Here is a 6,000-nt window from a genome sequence, read left to right as displayed (position 1 = left end):
TACAACCACACATTTATCTCCACAAAAAAGTCCAAAAAACAAAAATTACATAAACCAAAAAATCATTGAACTTAACCCTTATTTATCCAATTTTGCATAAAAAGTCGAAAATTACATAATAAATAATATATCAATTATGTACGTGCGTCAACAAAGTCTTAAAACTAGCAGTATATATGTAAAACCATATGATTTGAAGCGCTCAGTCGTTTGTATGCGTGCTAACGTGCCGGTCCGAACTGTGCTTGTGTAGTGCTTTTCTTTATGTAAAACTTTTATTACATAATAATTTTTATTATATACTTTGGAAGTGTTTTGTGTTGTGGTTTTGAAGGTATGTGTTGTTTTATTTATTTTTATTTTTAGTTTTTTTTTTGGGAAGAAAATTGGCAGGATTTACTTGTATTTTTAAAATTAGGAATTTAATTTTTGCTTAGATGTGTCTGAATTTTATTTTAAATTAAATCGTGAAATTATAATTTTGATTACTTTTTTATAGATTTTTGTTGATTTTATAGCATATAATAAATTAAAATTAAATTAATTTATATCTAAATAGCATTTAAAAAATGTCGTTCACATTGGAATATAAAAAATGCATTTAATTTTACATCCTATTTTATATTTAATGAATTAAAACCAATGCTATGCAATCATTAATTAATTAGTATTATATATAAATAGTAATAAAAACATAATTTAAATAAATTAAATGCATTAGCCGGAATCACGCCTGACCGTCAAAAATTTTCCAATACAAATATTTGATTTTGCAAAAATATTCACCGGATGTTAGTTTGATTTGAACCTCCAAGAATAAATCACGTAAAATATACAAAAAATATTATAAAAAATACTACAATAATAATTTCATCTTTAATAATTGACGTAACTTTTACTTCAAAAGGACTACCAACAAAAAAGCTCGTCAAATCGAACCCTGAACTTTTCGATGCATTCATCACTTAATATCACTACGTAACAAGGTAATTCATAATAATTAATCTTTCACTTGCTTAAGATAATATTTATTATTACAAACCAATTTCTAAATCAAACATATCTTGGATAAATTAATTAAATATTTGGTATTAAAGTTCATGGTGATTCATTCATAATATGTAGAGCAGTGATAGTAAATACTTGTCAATATTCAACTGATAACATTCTTATTCAAATTAAACAAACTTATTTGGATAAAATACTATTTTTAATTTATAATTGCGAAAGTAAGTGAGGACAAGTGTTCGTTACATTATTCGCAAAAAAACTGGCAAAATTTGGAATAAAAGATTACATTTCGGAATAAATTTTTCCCTCAATTCGGGAGACCATTATATAGAAGTGGGATAATAAGGGGTCAAATAATTAATAATTAAATAAAAGCTCATTAGCTAAAAAGCTCCGTGTGGGCTCAAGTTCTTCTCTCAATTAGAGAGGAAACCCTTGCCCAGCAGTGGGACAGATAAAAAGAGCTGTAAATATGTTCTAAAATCTATACCATTTTATACCTTATGCAGTTGAAGTCACGTACAGAAACTTTCTTTAATTGCAATATACTAACACTACAGCACCTGAGCGAGACTACTAAGGTGTTTTTTCGATGTATATATTTATGGCTTTATTCTCATTCCTGACTTGTATATTAAAATGCAAAGTTACGAAATATTTGGTTATGTGTTATATGTATTAGAAAACAATTATCACTTGCTGTAATGCTAAAGTAAAACATCGTGAAGGAACCTTATTCTTTTAGCAGTTCTTTAAAAAGATATAAAGTGTATGAACTTGCATTTGGTTTACACAGCCTCTGTGGCGCAGTAGTTAAGGTGGTTACCACGCCACTATCAGGGCTTCGGGAGGTCGTAGGTCTGATTCCCGCGCGGAGCAAATATTTGTGCGATCCACAAATAGTTTATTTATTACTTTGTGTCCGTTGTTTGTATGTTTGTAATACTCTCCGCAACACAAGAGCAATTCTTAAAGCCGGTCTTTAAGAAAACAATTTAGTCAGCGTAAACAGCTTTTGTATTTTAGTGCTGTGAGGCACTGTTGAAAGTGTATTGAGAGTTCAGTCTACGGGTGAATGAAATAGAATGTTACCTTCACGACCGGCAAATGCATACGCTACGGAGCAATACATGCTTTAAAGTAACGTACATTTTTTCACTCAACTCCGGTACAATTTTTTTGTGAAAAGTCAACAAAATTGTTAATTGGGTGGCAAGGACTAGGAATCTACTATCTGCTCGGAAAGTGTAGGTACAGCCTTATGAGAAGAGCTGTCAAGAAACTCATGGCCACTCTTTTCAATCGATGCCCTAGCTCATAATCATAAATATTGTGTTTTTTTTTTTTTTTTTTTTTTTTTTTTTTTTTTTTTTTTTTTTTTTATTTAAAAAGACAACTCCCGCACTAAGAATTGCTCTTGTGTCGCGGGGACTTTTACAAACATACAAACAACGGACACAAAGCACAACCAGACCCGAAACAATTATTTGTGGATCGCACAAATAATTGTCCCGTGTGGGAATCGAACCCACGACCTCCCGTTGCAGTGGTATCGGCGTGGCGACCTAAACCACTGCGCCACGGAGGATTAAATTAACATTGAGTTATCTTCGTTCGGGAAGAGACCCTTGCCCAGCTGTGGGACATAAATGAGTTTAAAAAAAGTATTAGTATTATAGAAACTTATCTAGTTTAGTGACTTTAGTAGACTATTGATTTTGCTTATTATGTCTGATTGAGGAAAAGTCAGTTTTAGGTAATATCTAAATTGAATTAGTTAGTCATCTTATAACAATGTTTGAAATATAATTTACGTATGTAGGAAAGTTGCACTTCAAAAAAAATATCCTTTTACCAATGTTCCTTTTGAATTAAAGTATGAATTTTTAATATAATTGATATAACTGGCTTTATAGTACATACATATGTACATAATAAGTGTAATACCTGAAGGTGTAGCCGAGGTATAAGAAATACACCCACGTTTCACTGTTAATAATGTGTGTCCTATGTTATAGGGGGCAAGCCTGTAGCCATTTACAAGTAGCTTGTAAAGATAAAGAAAATCTTTGTCGGGAACTTTGCCTGAAAGTTCATTGAAAGTTCTTCAAGAAAAGTCTGGTGTTTAGTACTCGTAACCGACGGACCCGTTTGACAGGATGTGAATGAGGCAAGGAAAATTTGGAATGATCGTTCCAAGTGGCGTTCTTTTTTCATTTACTCTAATTTCTTTTTTAAGGCTTTGCATACCCCTATTTGAAAAAGAGTGATTTTATGTACGTATGTATAAAAATAGGAAAAGTTATTAAACCGCACTTAAATTCAAAGTTTTTGAATAAAATAAATCAAAGTAAGGGTTTTTTTAACACGTTATTACCACCTACATACGTAGCAATCAGGAATCAAACCTGTGACCTCATAATCGTCTGAGAGATTGCGACCGAGATCAAGAAGGTTACAATATGTATAATTTAAATTCTATTTACTTCCTTGTTAATTAAAGTAACGCATTAAATTGGTTTCAAAGCCTAATTATTAAGTTAGATAAATTATTACTCATAATTTCGGAGTCAAAGATAAACTACTAAAGAGAAATTTCTCGGTCGATATCAGCTTTATAATTTTAAATAATTTTAACCGTTACTAATGCTTATAAAACATTTACACGACACACCTTCAAGTTAAAATCAAAAGCAAATCATTTATTCATATAGGTCAAATGCTGTCACTTATGATAGTCAATGATGCAGAGAGTGAATTTACCACCAGTTCGGGAAAGGGCCAGTGAGAAGATCTGACAAGAAACTCCTGGCCGCTGTTTTAGTTTTCCTTATTTTACTAATTTTTTGCAATTTATTTTAATTCTTTTCAGTAGTTTTGCATGAAAACTTACGTCTAAAATATTATTTGACTATCTCTTGCCGACGACTTTGTCCATGATCTTAACGCATTATATTCCGCATATAAATCGCATAAAAAAGCATAGTACTAATATTAATGTATATCTGCACATTTCTATACATTATTAACTTGAAAGTTATTAGTCGACAGTTTCAAGTTTTAATGCAAATATTTTAAACTTGCCTTTCATATAAATTGAGTACTTATTGTGGTAGGTTAATCTAATAACAAATATCAGAGCCCCTAAGTCTAAGTTATAAAGATAACGTATTGATGTCAAACAACAAACTCAATGCCACTAATTTGTTTATATTGTTTAAACAATCAATATTTATAATATCATATTAAAGACACAGTTTAGGTATTTAGGCGATAACTAATTATTTTGGGTTACATTGTTGTGAGGAGCTCGTGGCTTAGTTTACAACAGCCGCACGGTTAGATCTTTGAGGTTAAGCTACGCTTGCCGAGGTTGTTCCGTGGATGGGTGACCATCCTAAACATATCGAGTTCCTCCGTGTTTCGGAAGGCACGTTAAATTGTGGGTCCCGGCTGTCATTTTCGAAGATCTTTGACAGTCGTTAACAGTAATCAGAAGCTTGAAAGTCTGACAACCAGTCTTACCGAAGGGTATCGTGTTAATACCTAAGTAACTGGGTTGTGGAGGTCAGATAGGCAGTCGCTCCATGTAAAACACTGGTATCCAGCTACATCCGGCGAGACTGGAAGCCTACTCCAACATAGTTTGGAACAAAGGCTAAGCGAATATATATACATTGTTGTGACTTAGTTAATTTTATTTGCCTTTTTTTTACTTAATTCATATAAAAGTAGTCTGAAGTTTGATGTTCCGTAGCGGGATTCTTTACGCGTACATTCGAGTAACAAGAGTTTGACATTTAAAATTTAATGCAAAGGTAGTTCCCACAGCTCCCGCTAGAGGCGCTGATTAGATTTTCATACAAAATTTCTCGATAGTTAACCGGTTGTCGATAGTCGATTGTTGTAGAGAATCACGCTACTACTTCATGGCTAGTAATCTTTCTATTCTCTACTTCTCTCTTGAAATGAAATCATACTGCCAAGTGTTGCTAAGCGCAAATTTCGAGATCGGATCCACCAATTTGGCAAATTCTTTTTGATAGATTATCTTTAAAACGCAAAAGAGAGAAGCAGCGCTTGAAGCAAAATAATAATAGGTCACAAATACACGAGTCGTAAGTTATAGTATGGCCGTTATGTTGTATGCTTATAAAGTCCCACATAATAAAAATACCGTTCTTAGTAGTTATATTGTCTTTTAGATGTCATAAAGAATGCAGACGTTTTGACCTACTAATTGAAAACTTAACTCTCAAGTGCGATCAGATAATAAAAGTAACAAATACTAGATACAAAGTATCTGTTATTGTAACTGTTCGCAGTAACTGTTACATCCTTCACCGATATTCGTAAGTGTCAAATAGTTAACGGTGTTAAGTAATATTTTGTTAATAATTAACACTACTGTTAGATGGAGATACCACAGTTTAGAGTATCAGTGCAAATATCGTAACTTTAGATGGATTGAGATAGGCTTCTTGCTATAGTTTCAGAGAAGAATTTGATGTTATTATCTAGATAGACCTATCTTTATCTTTAGATATCATATTGAAACCGAATGTTGTGTGGCGTGACAAACAGTTCTAAGTTAGTGCAATAGTCCGATATTTATGAACGTAGAAATTTTGCGTGCATATGAGATTCTTTGAGAACAATATTGATATTGTAAGACTTTTGAAAATATTATTTTATACTTTTTCGAAAATTAGGTAAGCAGTCTTATGTTAAAGCACAACAGACATCAAATTTACTTATTTAATAATATTACTATAACTGGTATAAAATCACTATGGATGAATTGGAACCGTATTATTTCGTCTCGAGTTAATTAAGTAACAAATAGTTGTTATGAACCGTTGCCTAGCAACAGAGGTCCTACCGTTATTGTTATGTTAGGTGAAGTCAAAACTGACTTCGATAACTGTCACTATGACCTCTAGCGTAGGCAGCTTTGACCTTATGAACAAGACAGAGAGAAACTATTTA

At 32.2% G+C, this 6,000-nt stretch overlaps 1 protein-coding gene across 2 annotated transcripts in view; it reads left to right on the top strand.

Moving 5' to 3' along the window:
- The first annotated feature begins 205 nt into the window (after window positions 1-205).
- The window catches only part of LOC142976565 (scavenger receptor class B member 1), a 52,041-nt gene continuing 46,246 nt past the window's right edge, over window positions 206-6,000 (top strand). Inside the window, exon 1 of one of the 2 annotated variants that reach the window (XM_076119996.1) lies at window positions 206-334. The gene's annotated coding sequence lies outside the window, so the exon portion shown is untranslated. The remainder of the gene's footprint in view (window positions 335-6,000) is intronic. The other variant, XM_076119997.1, reaches the window with a different exon arrangement.

The sequence above is a fragment of the Anticarsia gemmatalis genome, chromosome 11, assembly GCF_050436995.1.
Source record: "Anticarsia gemmatalis isolate Benzon Research Colony breed Stoneville strain chromosome 11, ilAntGemm2 primary, whole genome shotgun sequence".
Lineage (NCBI taxonomy): Eukaryota > Metazoa > Arthropoda > Insecta > Lepidoptera > Erebidae > Anticarsia > Anticarsia gemmatalis.
The sequence above is the reverse complement of the archived record's forward strand: the minus strand, read 5'-3'. Positions and strand labels throughout refer to the sequence as shown.